This window comes from Canis lupus, chromosome 6 (genome assembly GCF_011100685.1).
Source record: "Canis lupus familiaris isolate Mischka breed German Shepherd chromosome 6, alternate assembly UU_Cfam_GSD_1.0, whole genome shotgun sequence".
Lineage (NCBI taxonomy): Eukaryota > Metazoa > Chordata > Mammalia > Carnivora > Canidae > Canis > Canis lupus.
The window spans coordinates 38475510-38494507 of record NC_049227.1 but is presented as its reverse complement, the minus strand read 5'-3'; the positions used below and the strand labels follow the sequence as shown (position 1 = coordinate 38494507).

Sequence of the window (18998 nt, the reverse complement as noted above, 5' to 3'; positions counted from 1 at the left end):
GATCCGGGCCAGCTGCCCCACCACCCAGGACGTGCAACATGGGGATGGCGAAGTGCAGAGGGACCCATCCTCCCTTACGTAATCAAGCAAACCTGTGTACTTATAATCATTGTTGGACCCACCAGATTCCACTTGGTCGCATGAAAACTCCAATACACTTCCTTGGAATTATCTAAAATCAATTTGTTTTTATTTATGATTTTATTTTTTTTAAATATTTTATTTATTTATTAATGAGAGACTCACAGGGAGAGGCAGAGACACAGGCAGGGGGAGAAGCAGGCTCCATGCAGGTGGCTTTGGGTTGGAGCAGCCCCCACTGCACCCCTGGTCCTGGCCTGGCTCTCTAGAACAAGGAGGAACCTCAGGTAAACAGGCAGGACCCAGCAGATCGCCGCCCTCCCCTACCCCGAACTCTGGGGATGGTTGGCCTCAGTGAATCTGCTCAGGATCCACTGAAATTTCAGACTCCACTGACTGCCAGGTGGGCGCCGGCCCCTCCTGAATACAGATGCAGGGAGGAGTGAGGAGGTCGCAGGGAATCTGGACACAGCCCAGGGGTGTGTGCATGGCCCTGGGGGTATTTTATTTATTTTTATTTTTTCCCCTGGGGGTATTTTAAAACAAAAGGACTGCATTGGTAGAGATATTTGCCCCCACCCTCCCCACACCCCGCAAAAGTGCAAAACTTTTACAAGCGAGGCAATATTATATGTGCTTTAAAATTTAAAAAGTGGAGGAAGGTGGGTTTTAAAAATGCACAGAGATGAAGCAGGCTGTGCATGTGTGGGGGCAGACAGATTTTGAGAACTCAGTGTCTGCTTAGTGTCGCTGTGAACCTAAAATTGCTCTAAAAAATGAAGTCTGAGGACGTCTCTGTGGCTCAGCAGGTGAGCGTCTGCCTTTAGCTCAGGGCATGATCCTTGATCCGGGATGGAGTCCCACATCAGGCTCCCCGCATGGAGCCTGCTTCTCTGTGTCTCTCATGAATAAATAAATAAAATGTTTTTAAAAAACTTTCTTATTGAAAATAAAGTCTGTATTTAAAAAATATTTAAACAGGGGTACCTGGTTGGCTCTGTCAGTAGAGCATGTGACTCTGGATCTCAGGATTTAAGTTTAAGCCCTGTGTTGGGCATGGAGGCTACTTAAGAATAATCATTAAAAATATACAAATAAATTTCTACTACTATTTCTTCCAATACATTTAGACCTGTCCTTTTGGGTCTCTAGCGACTCCTACATTAGATTTTTTAAAAAATTGTTTTTTTTTTCCGACATTAGATATTTTATTAAAGTCCCACAAATCCTTGAGGCACCTTCCTTCCTTCCTTTCCTCCTTCCCTCCTTCCCTTCTCTTTCTCTTCCTTCCTTTCCTCCCAAGTCTATTTTCCATTTCTTTCAGGTTGGGTCATTTTTGTCGTTCTACCTTCACATTCACTGATTTTTTCTTCCCTTCCGTCCACATGTTTGTCGTCCAGCCATTAGGCTTTCCATTTCAGTTCTTGCATTCCTCAGCTCTAAGTTTTCCATGTGGTTTCTCTTTATATCTTCTATATCTCTGAGACTTTCAACTTTTATGTTTGTTTCCAGCAGGTTCTTTAAAGCTCTTTCAAACATTTTTAGGACAGTGGCTTTCCCACCTGTCCCCTCCTTTTCAGACAGCTCCAGAATCTTTGTCTTTCAATCACCTTTCCTCCTTCAAGTTGAGATTTTCCTGGTTCTTACTATGACCAGTGATTTTCAGTTGCATCTTGGACATTTTCGGTTTTATGCTTTGAAACTCTGGCTCTTATTTACCGATTCTGACTTAGAGGACTCTTGACAGTGCCCCCCCTGTGGGGGGAGAAGAGGACTCTCCTTTCCGTTTGGAGGGGGTCAGGAGCAGATCACACAAGGTGGGGCCTCCTGTTTGCTGGGCAGGAATTTGAGTTCAGGCTCCCCATCAGGCCTCTGCTGTCACCCCTGACTGGGGGGAAGTGGGGCACCCCATCGACAAGGAGAAGGTTGGGGCGACATTAGACATTAAAGCAGAGCGACCCGGTGTGAGCTGGCCACTGGGCCACAGGCTGAAATGGACCAGCAGTTTTTGTTCGTTCAGGTCACAGGAGGGGCAAGGGGAGGTGACAACCTGGGGTTAAAGTCAAAGTGTCCATTTCGAGTTGGCCCTGCCCCGCGGCCTGACTTGTCCCCTTCTGCAGGGTGACGGCGGGGAAGGGGGTGTGTGTTGGGTGTCCCGGGGGCTCCCTGAATCCGCCCTGGTCATGCCCACAGGAGGCAGCCAGAGTCTGGCTCGCCAGGGATTGTAGCAGGGGGTCTCCCCGGCCTGGGCCCCCCGCCACTCCCGCGGAAGAGGGAGAGGGTCGCGGGCCGAGCCCCGCCGGACCGGCTCAGCGCCCCCCTGGGGCCAGGCGGGGAAAACCACCTGGGAGCGCAGGGGCTGCAGGGGGTGCGCGGGGCGGGGGGGCCCGGGCTCCGGCTGTGATCCGGCTGCTCCTGGAGGTCTCTCTGCAGGCCTCGGCTCCCTCAACTCAACGTGGAGCTCAAATCCGGGCCTCAGCGATTCAGAAACTCGGGCCGAACTCTGGCCCTTCCAAGCGGGGTAGCGGGCTGAGCAGGCAGTGGCACATCCGGCCGATTTGGTTCCTGCAGGAGGCCCTGGGCTGGTTGAGGAAGGAAAAAGCTAGGGCTCGTCCGGGATTTGAACCCGGGACCTCTCGCACCCTAAGCGAGAATCATACCCCTAGACCAACGAGCCGCCCTCGGGGAGAGTCTACCCGAACTTATTTCTAGTTCTCTACTGGTCCGGGTTAACCGCCTCGCGTTCCCACGCCCTGGTGCGCTGCCTCCCACTGCCCTGGCGCCGGAGGCAGTTAGGCCTGCGTCACCCGCCCTGAGGCAGGTTGCAACCTCGGCTCTTTGCAGCACTTGCCTTTGATACTTAGAGTACCAGGGAGGTAGGGACACTTCTCGTCTTCGCCTGGCTAGCTCAGTCGGTAGAGCATGAGACTCTTAATCTCAGGGTCGTGGGTTCGAGCCCCACGTTGGGCGTGTGGTTTTGATGGATAAAGAGGCCTTAAGATATCGGAATGCAAGGGAAGTATTATCATTTCCAGAGGCTTTTCACAATCTAGTCCAGTGGCAGATGCTTCCAGGGGGACTTCTGCATCGCACCTTCTGAGTGGTTGAGTGAAGCAATGTAAATATTTGGGTCCCCCAGTTTGGCGGGAGAAGACTATCATCTTGTAGATTAGTCACTGCGCCCCCACGTCTGACTGGGGAACAGGTTCAGTCCCAGAGCTTGAAGTGTGCGTGTGTTGGGGGTGATGGGAGGGTGCTCCACTCTCCAGGTCCTGGATGGGGCTCCCAGGAGGAGGCTCCCAAGCAGAGCCCCCCATCCCCACCCTGTGCCTGAGGACGGACTGCTCAGAATTGCCCCCAACCCCCACCCCAGCCTGGAGGTCAGTGGCCTTGCATTTGGATGGCGTCTCAACTTGGCTCCACTCTCCTGGGTGAAAGGGAAATGGAGGCAAGGAGTTTTGTTTTCCATTTTGGAGGAGAGGGAGAAGAAGGGTATAGGTTTCCCATCAGATGATTTTCTGTTCTTTTGCAATGGTTTATACTGTTAGAGTCCCGGCTCAGTGTTCGACAGGACTGGGTTTTCTCTCTGTGTTGGTGGGAACCGAGGCTCCTCTAGAAGAGACACCGCAGGCTGATTCGCCCCTCCCCTGGGCCCCTGGAACTCCAGGTCCCCAGCTGGAGGACCCGGTCCCCTCCTGTCAGAAGGCCCCTTCTTCTTCTCCCTTGGGGGCACCTTTAGTCTCAGGAATCTTTCCTTATGTTCTTAGCATAAAAGAAAGCTTGGTTTACTAGGTAGGTCCATACAATGCAGTCACTTTTTGGAAAAAAAGTCTTGCTGACTCAGTACCTCTGTAGTTCTACATGGCTGCCATAGCAAGTGACCCCAATCTGAGTGACTTAAAACCAACATAAATATATTTTCTCACACTTCTGGAAACCAAAGTCTAAAGTCAAGGTGCCAGCTGGCCACCTTTTCTACTCTGTCTAAAGGCTCTAGGGAAGAACCCTTCCTTGCCTCTTCCAGCTTCCGGTGGCCAGGGCCATCTTTAGCTTAAGGACCCATCACTCCAGTCCCATATAGGTTTCTTCCTTCCATCAGCCTCTGTGTTTCACATAATCACATAATCTTTTTATAAAGACACCAACTATTAGGGTGGGGCCCACCTTGTTTGAGGATGACCTCACTTTCACTAATTCTGCGTGCAAAGACCCTACCTTCTGGGGCCTTTGGCTCCACGGCCGGTGGCTCTGTGGTTGAGCATCTGCCTTTGGCTCAGGTCATGATCCCAGGGTCTTGGGATTGAGTCCAGCATCAGGCTCCCCCTCCCCAGCAGGGAGCCTGCTTCTCCCTCTGCTCATGTCTCTGCCCCTCTCTGTGTCTCTCATGAATAAATAAATTTAAAAATTAAAAAAAAAAACACCCTTCTGAGGTTCTGAGTGGCCATGAATTAGGAGAACACCATTCAACCCTGTATATTAAATTTTTTTTCAGGGAAAAAAGGTAATTTTATATTCTTTTTAATTTAAAAAATTTTTGCTTAAGTAATCTCTGCATCCAATGTGGGGCTCAAACTCACAACTCCAGGATCAAGAGTCAGATGCTCTATTGATTGAGCCAGCCAGGCACCCCAACATTCTTTCTAAATAACAATTATATTTTACTGGGATATGTGCCCAGGTAGGGCCTGTACTGCCTCTCCAGCCTTAGAATCAGTTTGCATAGTGCTATTGTCGGTTCCTATTTCACATTGATTTTTTTGCACTGCTTGCACGGATACTGCGGAAAAACCCAGGTTTGCAAAAACATAGCAATCGTCAGACATTGAAATCCAACTGCCTTGAGCTAGTAGTTCACAGAATATGGTGTCTGATGGATACTGAGTATTGCTGTTTCTCTCGAAACTTTAAAATATCCCTGGGAATTTTAAAATACTCTAAAGGTGCCTCCAGACACAGATTGGAAACCACAGAACAAAGCCAAAAGCATCACCTTGAGTATAGAGGTTGAGTGCTTTAGGAACAGAAGTAGCTGGCATCACAGTGAGCTCATGCTGGTGGTTCCTTGGGCAGAGGTTTGGAGGTGATTGTTTTGGAAGTGGCTGCACCCTGAGCCCAGTCTCACCTGAGGATCCTGTCAATGTCTGAGTAACACCTTGACCCAGGCCAACCTTTTAGCCTTCCCCAATCTGAGGTGTCAAGATCCCAGGCCTGCTGGAGGTATCCCTCCCTCGTGATCTGAAAAGACACCACGGCTAGGCCCCACACTGCCTACTTCAGCAAAAGAGGCCTCTTAGGATTGAATTCAGGACCTCTCACATCTAAAACAAGAAAAACATCCAGGATGCCTGGATGAGTGTCTGCCTTTGGTTCAGGGCGTGATCCTGGGGTCCCGGAATTGAGTCCCGCGTCAGGCTCCCTGCGAGGAGCCTGCTTCTCCCTCTGCCTGTCATTCTCTCTCTCTCTTTCTCTCTCTCTCATGAATAAATAAAGTCTTTATATATTTTATTTATTTATTTATTCATGAGAGACACAGAGAGAGAGAGAGGCAGAGACACAGGCAGAGGGAGAAGCAGGCTCCATGCCAGGAGCCCAACACGGGACTTGATCCCAGGTCTCCAGGATCACACCCTGGGCCAAAGGTGACGCTAAACCGCCACCCGAGCTGCCCATAAATAAAGTCTTTTTTTTTCTTAAAGATTTATTTATTTATTCATGAGACACATGAGAGAGAGAGAGAGAGAGAAGCAGGCAGAGGGAGAAGCAGGCTCCATGCAGGAAGCCCGATGTGGGACTCGATCCTGGGTCTCCAGGATCACACCCCGGGCTGCAGGCGGCGCTAAACCACTGTGCCACCGGGGCTGCCCTAAATAAGGTCTTTTTAAAAAAATGCTTAGGCCAAAAAAAAAGTCCCTTTGGTTGGTGGTCTTTGGTGGCTCTAACTTATTTCCCTCACCCATCTGGCATATGGACTTGATATCCCCTCGTGGGTGAGACAGGCTTGGCCAGGGAGGAGTATGCCCTCATATCTGGAGTTGGGGATGCCAACTCTGGAACTTGTTTTAAGACCCCTGGAGATGCTCCTAGGGCTGGGCACCCTGTGCCCTGCAGCTTCCCTCCACCCCAGAACACTGGGAAAGCAGACATACCATCAGTCTTTGCTCCATCCCTTGCCCCATGCCCCATGCCCCATGCCAGAGGGCAGGGATGACGGTAGGGATGGGGAGTCAGAGACGCTGGGACAGTCTAAGCAGAGGACAAAGTGAAGGTCCAGGCCAGCTCTGCAGACTGGAAGGTCTTTTACTCACTGTCAGGGATAACCATGAGTCTCTGGGTCCTAGTTCCTACCTGGCCTTGGGTGGACCTTGGTCCCCTTTGCAGGTAACAAGCTACCCGGAGAAGAAAAAGTATTAGAGAGAGGGCTCATCTGGGATTTGAACCTGGGACCTCTCACTCCCAAAGTGAGAATCATATCCCTAGACCAACAAGCCAAACTGACTATACCTGTGCTCTTGATTCTGTCCACTTGCCTCCCCCTCACTCAGGGGCAGCAGTGTCCCAGATGCCCATCCCAAGGCGGGAGGACTCTGCTCACTTACCCCCCCCCCCCCACCACCACCAAGGGTGAAGTTCCACACTGCCGGTCCCAGAGTCCCAGGGGTCAGCTTCCCCCAGAGCGCCTGTCACCAGGCTCAGGAACTTGGGCCACGGAGCTGGGGGCACCCTCAGGACCACGTGGGAGCTCCCCAGGGGCCTCAAAGTCGAGACTAGGGCAGCCTGCCCTCCCCACTCACCAGCACCCCCCACCAGCCCAGGCGTATCTCTTCTGCTAACAGAGGGGAGAGGGACGGGGATCCGGGGCAGTTCCGGGCCTCCTGTCCTTGGCCAAGCCCGTCCTCCTCTGGGCTCTGTCCCCAAAGCCACCGTGTGGCTCTGGGTCCCCTGAAGTCGCAGTGTCTGTCCCGGCGCTGGGCACTGGCCGGCACCCCTCGCCGGCGGTGCCATCCGTGGGGGCCTCCAGGCGCCGCCCTCGTGGGCAGGTGGTCCTTCTGGAAACCAACCAGAAAGGAAGAGGGTGGCCCTGACCTGACCTTCTGCAGTCCCCTGGGGCGCTAGGGGGTCCTCTGGGTCTCCCGCTTCACGCCCTGCTGCCGCCCCAAGGTGTGGGGGGGGGGCACCGGGGGAGGAGACTGGGGGTTTGAAAGTGAGACTCCTCGGGTGTGGGCGAGAGCTCTGGGGCCACGCAGAAGGCACCGCGTTGGCCTCGCCAGGACCTTGACCCCCGTGCCCCTGTCTTCCCAGGCTGCAAGAGGGCGCTCGCCTGCTGTGTGCCACGGGAGGAGAGGGGAGCCAGGGAGGGGGCCACCTGGGTTCCCACCCCGGAGCTGGGAGGGAAGAGGGCGCTTAAGCACCGCCGGCCTCTGCTGGATCCCGGCCCAGGGACGGTGGAGTCTCCGGGCCTCGGGGCCACCCAGGAAGCTGCTGCCCAGTGCTGCGGGGCCCCTGGGCCTCCTTCTTTCTGACCCTCTGGGTCAGTGTGCCTCCCTTTCTCCCCATGAATTTCGGACCAGGCGGTCGTCCCCCCCACCCCGCCTTGCTGCTTCCAATCCTGAGGTTCTCAGTTTCTTTCTTTCTTTCTTTTTTTTTTTTTTTAAGATTTTATTTATTTATCCATAGACACAGAGAGAGAGGCAGAGACACAGGCAGAGGGAGAAGCAGGCTCCACTCAGGGAGCCCGAAGTGGGACTCGATCCCAGGTCTAAGAGGATCACACCCTGGGCTGCAGGCGACGCCAAACCGCTGCGCCACCGGGGCTGCCCGGTTCTCAGTTTCAGGCAAAGGAATCATGTTGGAGACAGTACTGGTCGTGGTGGGGGGGGGGGGGGTCTCTTGCCCCCCACCGCTTCCCCTTCCCTTCCCTGGGGGGTAGGGCTGGTGTGCCCGGCTAGCTCAGTCGGTAGAGCATGAGACTCTTAATCTCAGGGTCGTGGGTTCGAACCCCACGCTGGGCGTGAAGCTTTTACAAGCCTCGGTGAATAGGATTAATGGTTTCAGTTGCACCCAAAGACCACACCCCTGGGCTGGACCCGCAACTTCTGGAAGACTCACAGCCTCATGCAGGGAGAAGGTGAGACACTAGAGTTGCTCAGGAAAGGTCTAAGCCTAGTCCTTTCCACACAGATTGTGGACCTGAGTTGCATTTGCATTATGAGGTTTTGGTGTGTTTTTCCTCCCTGGAGGCACAGCAGGAATAGCATAGCTCTGGGGAGTCATTCCTGCAATTCAGGCTTCTCACATGCCACACTCAGATGCCCTCCTACCCCAACCCACGGGTGAGCATGTTTCCTAACTATTTTGAAGAGACGAGGACTGCCCAGTTGCCTGGACCCCTGGGGTGGACGGGTCTTGGATCTGACTCCTTGGACCTTCCCAGAGTGGGTGCAGATGTAAATTAAATATAAAGGGGTGACATTCTCCTGATCCTGGGCTTCTGAGTTCACTGGAGATGCAGGGGCTGAAGGCTCCCCTCTCCCCAGCCCCCTCCCAAGTGCAAGGAATTCAATCCTGTGAAAATTACCTTGAGTTTCAGTCACAGACCGAGGACAGCCTGCCAGCCCCCAACGCAGTCTTTCCCAGCTAGGACCAAGGGTGGGGCTCTGGTTTTTCCCAGGCGGTGGGGAAGGATGGAGAGAGGGGCAGGGGTGGAGCTATGGAGGTGCGGGACACGCCAGCCTCAGGGTCAGAGAACAGAGTCCACAGGTGCAGGGAACAGGAGGTTTTGCACCTATGGGGGTCTGTTTGCCCAGCCCTAGATCTGGAGAAGAAACCTGGAGCCCTTCCTTTAGCACAAGTTTCAAAACTTCCTCCCCCATCCCAGGAGACCCAGTCCTAGGGTGGCAGGTGTCCAGGGTGGCTGGGCAGCTGGGAGGTTCAGAGAAGGGAGAAGGCTCCGTTCGCCTGAAGCTGGGTCAACATGGAGAGAACACCTCCAATCTACTCCACCGGCCCCAGCTACCTCGGGGGGTGGCGGGGGGTGGGGGGAGAGCACTGAACTCTGGATCCACTGCTTTTGAAAGGAAGATGAGGGCTCTAGAAGCCCACGGGGCTTCGTCATAACCTCCTTGGTAGATTCAGAAAGGAGAGAAGAGTGAGTCTCGTCTTTGCTTGGGGCCTAGAGTTTTATTGACAACGGTGGTTCCAGGCACATGTTTTCTCAGGCGTCCAGGAGCACAGGGGAGTTAGGTATTCTCCTAAGTCACTTATACCCTGAAGCCAGGGGTCCTGATGAATCAGTGGTCTCGGAAAACATTCATGATGACTCCCACCTACCAGTTCTTAGATGCTATCTGTTGTGCTGGAAGGATCCAAGGAAATCATTAATTCCTTGACCTTTGCAAGGAGGACATATGTTATGTCCTATGAGGCGGGGGGTGCAGATCCTACAGCAAGAACGTAAACAGGAAAAGGAGTGAAAAAAGCAGTTTTCACGGAGTCCCTTTAGCACCTTTGTCTCACAGCCATCCAGGTGGCCCATCTAAAATACCTGATGGGCTGTAACCAGCCAAGGTCTGACTTTGCAGCAGGATTCAGACCTAGATCTCAGGGGCTTTAGAGTGGCTCTGAGTACATTTCCCCAGAGAGGTAGGGGTGGAGCTGCGGAGACAGAGGAGGGTGGACGGGAGGCTGGGACCATTGGCTACAGGTACTGCACCAGCCCGAGGCCCTGGCGGAGAGCCTCTGGTCAGAGTTTGTAAAACTGTCCCCCATGGGGTTAATGAGATTAAAACTGTCACCAGCAAGACTCTCATGGCTTTGGAAACTATTCCCCACGATTTCCTTATTTGCCTCAAATAAAGTTTCCTTTATGTGACAGCTCCATCCAGTGTAGTCTCTACCTATAACTCACCAATGACCCTGTGTCACAGGAGTACAGGGGGAATGGAGCTGGTGGTCACTTGGGTCCTTGGCCTCTGAGAGCTGCAGAGCCAGAGTTGAGCTGGGGGCCAGGGTACCCTCTTCTGTCTCAAATTAGCCAGACTGGGCATTTCGCAGGGAGAACGGGCCATCACTCCCACAGCATGATTGTTCTAACTTCTTTTAAAAAGATTGGAGCAGTGAGGCGCCTGGGTGGCTCAGTTAAGGGCCTTCCTTTGGCTCAGGTCATGATCCCGGGGTCCCGGGATGGAGCCACGCATCAGGCTCCTGGCTCAGCAGGGAGCCTGCTTCTCCCTCTCCCCCTCTACTTGTACTCTCTCTGTAATAAATAAATAAAAATAAAATCTTTAAAAAGATCGGATCAGTAACATAAGGGCTGAGCTGGATTTATTCCAGGAAAGCAAGGTTGGTTTTATGTGCAAGAAAATCTATCAAAGTAGTCACTCATATTGATGGAATGAAAAAGAAAAGTCATAAATGTTTGTAAAAACGCTTGATGTAATTCACAGCTGTATTAACCACGGTTTGTATTCTCCGTATTCTAGGACGGTTTGACATCTTGGGCGCCGTGCTAGCTGGGGAGAGACTGCCCCTCCGCGGCTGGCTAATTCCCAGAGATCCTAAAAACGATTTGCCTGCTAATAGACCTTTCATATGCAAACCAGCCAATTGTGAGTCCACACTCACCCATCCTCCTCCTTGTCTGACACACTGGCCAGTATTTCCCGGGTCCTAAGTCACCCAGGGTCAGATACCAGACAACTAGGGACAGCCCCTATGTCCCATATCCCACTGAATTATCCTAACTAGCCAATCCTAAACTGTTTACCCTGCCTTGACTTGCCTTTCCCACGGAAACAATTTGCCCAGAACTGCGGGAGGCTCCCAAGGGGGTCGTCGCCCGCCCTTGGGGGCTTGGGGATCCACAGGGAGAAGCAGACCCCGCTCAGGGCCCTTCCTTCCCCGCACCCAGACTGGCAGCCTTGAGCTGGGCGCCTGAAACCGAGCCACCATCTCCCCCACCGTGCCTCCTCCCGGGGATTGGAGGGCCACGGCGGCTGGTGCCATCCCCTTGCTCTGCCCCGCTCGCCAGCCACCTTCCCCAGGCCCCACGGCAGGCACCGCCTGAGGCCTTGGGTCCCCCCGCAGAGCGGGCGCTCCTTCCGCTGTGGGTGCAGGGGTGCTCTGGCGCCTCCGTCCTCGTCTTCCCCTCCCCTACAGTTTGCTTCCCACTCCCCTGGGGGCAGGAGTCATCCCCAGTCGGGCTCCGCTGATCCGGCATCCTGGGCCTGGGCGGCTGTGCCCCCGCCCACCTAGGGCCGCGGGGCCTCCCCAGGGCCACCCCAGCGCTCAGCCCCTCGCCTGGCTCCCAGGACCCGCTCAGCCCACCCGGGAACGAGCCCGGTCACGCGCGTGCAAACAGTTGTGAGGCAAGCGTCGGTAACCGCCCTCGCGTGCCAGGCTCGTTGGTCTAGGGGTATGATTCTCGCTTCGGGTGCGAGAGGTCCCGGGTTCAAATCCCGGACGAGCCCGCGGTGTGCGCTCCTCCTCTCCGCTATTTTACGCGCCGGACCGCTCGTGGGGTGCGGGCTCCGGGCCCTTACGTATTCTGGGGGTCCTCTGGCCCGAGTGAGGTGTGCTGCTGCAAGTGTAAATGTACATTGGGTTTGAAGGTTTTTACAAGAAAAGTAAGATGTCTTACTACGTGCTGAAGTTATAATTTGGATATTTTGCTTGTATCAAAGATATTATGACAATTAATTTTACCTGTTTCTTTTTACTCATTGTTATTATTTTTTAATGTGCTAGTGGAAAATGTTAAGCGACAGATGTGGCTTGTATCTGTGGCCTGCAATAACGGCCCGCTGGGCCTGGGGCATGACTCTTTGCGGGGTTAGAGGCCCTGGGTCCAAACGCTGACCGAGCTCATGATTAGAAAAAACGTCCCTTCGGGTTTGGGGACCACAGCACGGAGGGGAGGGGGCGCCGGGGGCGTGGCATCCTCCCAGCCCGGGGTGTGGGCTCTGGGCTGAGGACAAGATGCCTAGCCAGGCAGGCCTTACTTTCACCATCTGTTAAACAGGGATGGTTCTAACTTTGATTTATTTAAAAGATCATCATTTCTGCTGCTGATTTGTAATGCAACTTTTTCACAAATCAAGAGTCTGGGGAAAAAAAAAAAGAGTCTGAGTATATGTTGTTCTGATACTTCACCACTTTGTTCCACGTCTGTTTATCCTTGTGCCCAAACCAGTTTAGCTTTAGGGGTAAGTCTTGATATCCAGGAGTGTTAGTCTCTCAAATTTGTTTTGGTTATTATTGACCCTTTGCACTTTCATGTAAGTGTGAGAATCAGCTTGTCAGTTTACACAAAAATAGTGATTGGGATTTCAACTGTTTTAGCATCGATTCTGTAGATCAGTTCTGGGTGACTTGACATCATTACAATATTGGGTCTTTCAACTCATAAACATGATGTATCCCTTGTTTATTAGAGGATTCTTGGGATCTCTGGGTGGCGCAGTGGTTTGGCGCTTGCCTTTGGCCCAGGATGCGATCCTGGAGACCCAGGAACGAATCCCATGTCTGGCTCCTAGTGTATGGAGCCTGCTTGTGTCTCTGCCTCTCTCTCTCTCTGTGTAACTATCATAAATAAAAAATTAAAAGGAAAAAAAGGATTCTTTAACTTCTCAGAATAGTGTTTTACGCTTTATTTAAAAAAAGAAAAAAAAATTTTATTTATTTATGAGAGACACACAGAGAGGCAGAGACACAGACAGAGGGAGAAGCAGGCTCCATGGAGGAGCCTGATTGATGCAGGACTCAATCCTGGAACCCCAGAATCAAAGGCAGATGTTCAACCGCTGAGCCACACAGGTGACCTAGTGTTTTATGCTTTTCTAAGGTAGATTTTGTACATTATTCATTAGAATTTTTGCTAGGTATGTGATATTGTTGATACTATTGTAAATTATATGTTTGGATATGATTTTCCCTTTTTTGCAGATATACAAAAATACAATCAATGTTTATGTACTAATCTTGAATTCAGTGACACTGTGAAAACTTACATATTATTTCTAATCTATAGAATTTTCTATATATTCAGGCATGTCATCTATGGATAATGGCAGTATTACTTCCCCTCCTGGGCAGCCTAGGTGGCTCAGTGGTTTCACACTGGCTTCTGCCCAGGGTATGATCCTGGAGACCTGGGATTGAATCCTGTGTCGCATGGAGCTTGCTTTTCCCTCTGTCTCTCTCTCTCTCTCTGTGTGTCTCATGAATAAATAAATAAAATCCTTTAAAAAATTGCTTCCCATCCTTATCTATACTTTTTAATTACTTTTCTTGTCTTATTGCACTAACTAGAACCTCCAATAAAATAGAAATGTGATAAAAGGCATTCTTGTTTTGTTCCAGAATTCAGAGAGAAGCCTCCAAAATTCTTCTATTAAATATGTTTGCTGCCTTTTGTTTTAAGAGTTACCACTTGATAGTACTGTTGCTGTGTAACACTGCCAAACTTAGTGGTGTAGAACCACATATTTTGGGACACTTGGGTGGCTCAGTCCGGGAGCTTCAGACTCTGCCTTTGCTTGGTTGGTGGTCTTAGAGTTGTAATCTCAGGGTCCTGGGATCAAGCACCTTGTTGGGCTCCCTGCTCAGTGGGGAGCCTGCTTCTCCCTCTGCGGCTACCCCTACTTGTTCTCTGTCTCTCTCTCTCTCTCTGTCTCTTTCTCTCTCTGTCAAATAAATAAGTAAAATAAAATAAAGCAATATGTTTTTATGCTTAGGAATTCTGTAGGTCAGGAATTCAACAGGGAATAGCAGGTATAACCTGTATCTGTTCAATTGGAACTTGTCTGCGAAGACTTGAAGTCTAACAGCATCAGTAGACTCCTTTACTCACATGGTTGTCATATGAGCAGCTCAGCTGGGACAGTGGAATGGAGCATCTACACATGATTTGATTTTTACATGTGGCTTGGGCTTCCTCATAGCATGGAAGCTCCAGGCTAATTGAATTTCTTACCTGTCAACTTTGGAACTCCCAAGTGTCTGTTCTACTGGACAAAATGGAACCTGTGTCTCTCTTTATGACCCACCCTTGGCGCTTCTACAATTTCACTTCTGCTATAGGTTTATTGGGTGAAGAAATTACTGAGTCTCCAGGGGAAGGGATACAGACCTCACCCCTTGGTGGAAAGAGTGTTAAAGAATTTGTGATCATTGAAAAAAATAGCTTTATTAAATATGTGATATGCAATAGCCTACGCACATTAAAGTCCACAGCTTTGTAAGTTTTTTTTTTAATTTTTATTTATTTATGATAGTCACAGAGAGAGAGGCAGAGACACAGGCAGAGGGAGAAGCAGGCTCCATGCACCCGGAGCCCGATGTGGGATTCGATCCCGGGTCTCCAGGATTGTGCCCTGGGCCAAAGGCAGGCGCCAAACCGCTGCGCCACCCAGGGATCCCAGTTTTGTAAGTTTTGACATTTGTGTGCACCTCCAGCATTACCACAGTCAAGGCAATGAACATATTCATCACCTCCAAAAGTTTTCTTATGGTTCTTTGTTGTCTCCCCTCCTACCTCTCAACACCAGCTTGCTGAGGTGGGTTGGGTTTTTTTTTGTTTGTTTGTTTTTGTTGTTTGTTTTGGTTTTATAATCGAGAGAGTACATTCCGTTTGTCAAATGCTTTTACGGCAAGTACCAAGATGATCATACGCTCTTTCTTTTTTTTAGTCATAAAATGTACATTGGTTTTTAAATGCACACATCCAAAAAAAAAATAAATGCACACATTCTAGATTGATGGGTGTGTGGTTTTTCTTTTTAAAGATTTATTTATTTATGATAGACATAGAGAGAGAGAGGCAGAGACACAGGCAGAGAGAGAAGCAGGCTCCACGCAGGGAGCCGGTCGTGGGACCCGACCCCAGAACTCCAGGATCACGCCTGGGGCTGAAGGCAGATGCCAAAACCACTGAGCCACCCGGACTTCCCCAGGTGTCAGAACTTTAAAAATACTGCTCCTCTGTCTCCTAGCTTACCTTACTTTTGAGGAGAAATCTACTTTTATTCTTACCATTGTTCCTCCTTATGTAATGTATCCCATTTGGCCGCTCTTAGGATTTTTCTCTTTATCACTCATTTTAAGCAATTTGATTATGATATGTCCGGGTGTGGTTCCCTTCATGTTTCTAGGGAATCGCCGAGTAAATCAGCCGAGAGCAGAGTCGAGGGCCCACCCCCAGTTCCCTTCCGGGCCTACACGGGCTGTGGCCCCGGGGACCTCACTGGAGCCGCGCGGCGCCTGCTGTGTGCGGAGGGTGCAACCCCTGCCCCGCCCCCGCCCTCGCGCCTCCCGGGCTGGGCTGGTGCGCCCCGGGAACCCGCGACCTGCGCGCGCTCCGGCGTGGGACTCTGTTCAGGGCGTGGGCGTCTCTGGCCTCCCGCGGCGGTCAAGGGCTTTGCCGTGTGGACCGGAGAACAGAGGATCCTCCCTCGTCCCCACAGGTGTTGGACCCAGTAGCTCACAGAAGCACCAAATCTAAGGTGTCAGCATCCGCAACTGGGGGGATTGACTAATTCAGCAGCCATCGGAAAATCCAACGTCCCAGGTGGGGCTCAGTTCTACGCACTTGAGACTAAGGGTTTCACCGAGCTGGCTGGGAAAGCTTCAGCAACCCCACACCTAATCAGAGATTTCTGGAGGCGCCAAAAAGTTCGGGGCGAAGTCAGGACTTAAGGCAGGCCTGGCCTGGCCTGGAATCTACCCCTCCAGGCACCGAGCGACTCAGTGCAGCCAGAAAGGTCTGGGAGGACCTCCTATCCTGCACCTCCCCCACCTCATCATCCCAGACAAGAGTGAGCAAATCTGCTGCTATGGGGGGGAGGGGCTGGTTTGGACACAGATGCATGGGGCCTGGCGTGGGCTGCGGGGGGGGGGGGGGGGTACCAAAAAGGATTGTGCCTTGCATCTTTTGGGCGGTGGACCCAGTCCACTCCATGGATGGGCTCCATGGCTGGTTTGTGACCGAAGTGGTCCCCAGGCCTGAGGGAGGGAAATACAAAGCGCCCTCCCCCCAAAAAAATTAAGTCATTAATTGGACAATAATTGTGAGTTCCAGCGTTCTGATTTCTGTCAGGATGATGCACTCCATGCTTCTTCTGAAATACCAGAGATCAGGGCAGCCCGGGTGGCTCAGCGGTTTAGCGTCTGCCTTCTGCCCAGAGTGTGATCCTGGAGACCCGGGATTGAGTCCCGCGTGGGGGCTCCCCACATGGAGCCTGCTTCTCCCTCTGCCTGTGTCTCTGCCCCCCCCCATGTCTATCATGAGTAAATAAATAAGATCTTTTTTAAAAAGTGAAATATCAAAGATCAAATCATGTTTCCACTTGCTTTTTGCGGCCACCAAGGTCCAGCCCTGCAGTGGGCACCTGCATCTGTGGGACTTCTGCATGCTCAATGCCCCAAGCCACCCCATCAGTGAGGCTTAGGGACACAGCTCTGCTAGGGGACACTAGAGCCTGGTCCTGGTTCAAAAGGCAAGGCTGTTGGTGGAAGAATTTCCCCCGGGGTCCGGTTGTCATGTTTCTCAATGAAGAGAGTCACCAGTGGTGGATCTCCCTCCTCTAAGGAGTTGTGGGGTTTTAGGGAAGGGAGTCTAGGATTCTGCTCTTGGGATTTTTATTGAGACCCCAGAGGGCTCAGAATTTGAAGGTATGTGTAGCCATCCTCTTCTAGATGTTTCTGTTTTTCTTGCATTTGGACATAGTTTGGGAGGAAGATCTGCCGGGTATGGTCCATGGGCCTTTCTCCCATATCCATTAACTCTGTTCCTGGCCCCCAACCAAACCTCCAAAGTGCTACAAAAGCCACCCCTCCCACACAAATTCCAGGGATTAGGACCACCCCACATCCCTTTACCGGGAAGCCACAAGAATTAAACCAAAGGGCTAATGGGTGGTGGCCTAGAAAAAGTTCTGCCCTCAACTCCACCCATCAGCACCCAGACCTGCTGAGGGCAGGGCGTGCTTTCCGCTCTGTGAGACGCCCCTCACCCCCAGCTGGCTCTGGTGGGCTCCCTCCCCAACGCCCACCCAGGCCCTTCTTTTCTCACCTTCACTGGCATAAAGAAACACCCACGCCCCAACCTCGGGGACCTTAGGAGGTGCAGCTCTCAGGGGTGGCTGACAACAGTCCGACAAGAGAAGCCACCTGGCACCAGGGTGCCAAAACAGAACCACCGTACCCCGGGTGGGACTCGAACCCACAATCCCTGGCTTAGGAGGCCAGTGCCTTCTCCATTAGGCCACCGGGGCGCGCCCCTGGGGCGCAGGCTTCGCGGTCAGGACCGCCCCCTCGCACTAGCCTGGAGCGGGTGGGCAGCGCCACGGGCCCCGCGCGCCCCGGCTGCGAGGGGCCGCGCTTCAGCGGGGTGGGTGCTCCGGCCGTTGGGGTGCGGCTGCTTGGTTGAGGGCCCGGAGCAGGTGCAGAGTCGTGGCTCCGCCCCCGCGCCCCCCGCCGCCCCGCCCGGTCCCCGCCGCGCCCCCACGGAAGCCTCCGTGCGTGTGCATCTCCGGGACTGGCCCGCGGACCCTGAGCAACGAGCAATCTCGCCTCCCCTTCGTGGTATGGGTGGGGGGCTTCCCCCCGGGCCCCCTCTCTGCGGCGAGGAGGGCGAGCATCCGGCTCTTTGGTTTAAGGTGCGGTGCTTGTGGGCGTCCCCAAGTGTCCCGATTCTGTCGGGTCCAGCTGGGGACAAGCCGGGAAGGGTCTCCCCTTTATAGCGCCCACAGGAGAGGGGGTCGCTGCCGGAGAAGTGCCCCTCACTGCGCGTCGCGCGGAGGGGGCAGAGGGACCCTGGTGGGAAGGACCCCAGGACCTGCGGACAGGACCAGGTGGGGGCAGAAGTGGGAACCTCCGCCTCGCCCGCGGACGGCGCGGCCCCTCGTCCCACCGCCACGTGTGGACTCGGCGAGCCCAGACCGCGGCCGCCGCCGCCAGCACGCCAGGCCCGAGGTCGGAGGGGGGCGGCTCGGTTCCTCCGCTGCGGAGGCCCCGGGCGCGGCGTCTACAGTGGGAGAATTGGAACCCAGCCCCAGGCCTGTCCTCGGGTCACACCCCAGAGCCTCTGCAGCCAGGCCGCCTGAGGCCTCACGACAAAGCCGGAGCTCCCAGGTTGCTCCCCTAGCGCCCGGCTAGCTCAGTCGGTAGAGCATGAGACTCTTAATCTCAGGGTCGTGGGTTCGAGCCCCACGTTGGGCGAGGCTGATATTTTGAGCTTCAGAGAAAACAAACGTCCTGGTTGCTCACTCTGTAAGGAGAAGAAAACATGGCTCTTGGGTGTAGCTCCTACCTTCAAGGGAGACATTCTGAGGCACTTCTTGGGAGTTCTATATTTTAGGGATGGTGGCAGCTTAAGCATAGGAAGGTAGAGCCAAGCCTAGAGCAGCAGGCCCATATAGGTCTAGGTTTTTCTCCTACAGAGTGTGTCTCCCTGACTCACTCATAGGCATGAGTCTCCTTTGGGTCAGTCAGGACAGTCCGTGGGGCCTCCAACTGTCACACTAAATGAGATGGACATCTCACCCGTCTATGAGTAGGTGATAAGGTTGTCGTGCCACAGGGTAGGCCCAGATAGGGCTGTTGGAGGGGGAAGCATCAGAACTTGCACCTGGGAACCCAGGGTTACAGGACTAGGCTTCACTATTTTCCAGCTGGACTCCACAGATCTGGACCCACAAGACCCAGCCTCTCAAGGACATCAGTTTATCCCTCTGTAAAGTGGGGATAATCGCAGCTCATGACTCAAAAGTTTGTTTGGGTTATTAAATTACTTATATTTTTTGTAAAGCATTTAGAACAGAACCTTGAGACTGAAGCATTCAGTCCTGTCGAGCTTCCAGCTTGCTTGGCCTCCCCAGCCCACCTTCCTGAACCAGGCAGCTCTGGGCTGGTGGAAGCCCACG

General features: G+C 52.9%; 6 non-coding genes across 6 annotated transcripts; 4 read left to right on the top strand and 2 right to left on the bottom strand.

The window, feature by feature from the left end:
* Positions 1-2686: 2686 nt before the first annotated feature.
* TRNAP-AGG lies at positions 2687-2758 on the bottom strand. Its single transcript has one exon. It is a non-coding gene; the product is annotated as a tRNA-Pro (tRNA).
* A 220-nt stretch (positions 2759-2978) lies between these two features.
* TRNAK-CUU lies at positions 2979-3051 on the top strand. Its single transcript has one exon. It is a non-coding gene; the product is annotated as a tRNA-Lys (tRNA).
* Positions 3052-8017: 4966 nt separating this feature from the next.
* TRNAK-CUU lies at positions 8018-8090 on the top strand. Its single transcript has one exon. It is a non-coding gene; the product is annotated as a tRNA-Lys (tRNA).
* Positions 8091-11474: 3384 nt separating this feature from the next.
* Positions 11475-11546, top strand: TRNAP-CGG. Its single transcript has one exon. It is a non-coding gene; the product is annotated as a tRNA-Pro (tRNA).
* A 5729-nt stretch (positions 11547-17275) lies between these two features.
* TRNAR-CCU lies at positions 17276-17348 on the bottom strand. The gene has a single exon. It is a non-coding gene; the product is annotated as a tRNA-Arg (tRNA).
* An 873-nt stretch (positions 17349-18221) lies between these two features.
* On the top strand, positions 18222-18294 carry TRNAK-CUU. The gene has a single exon. It is a non-coding gene; the product is annotated as a tRNA-Lys (tRNA).
* Positions 18295-18998: the final 704 nt, after the last annotated feature.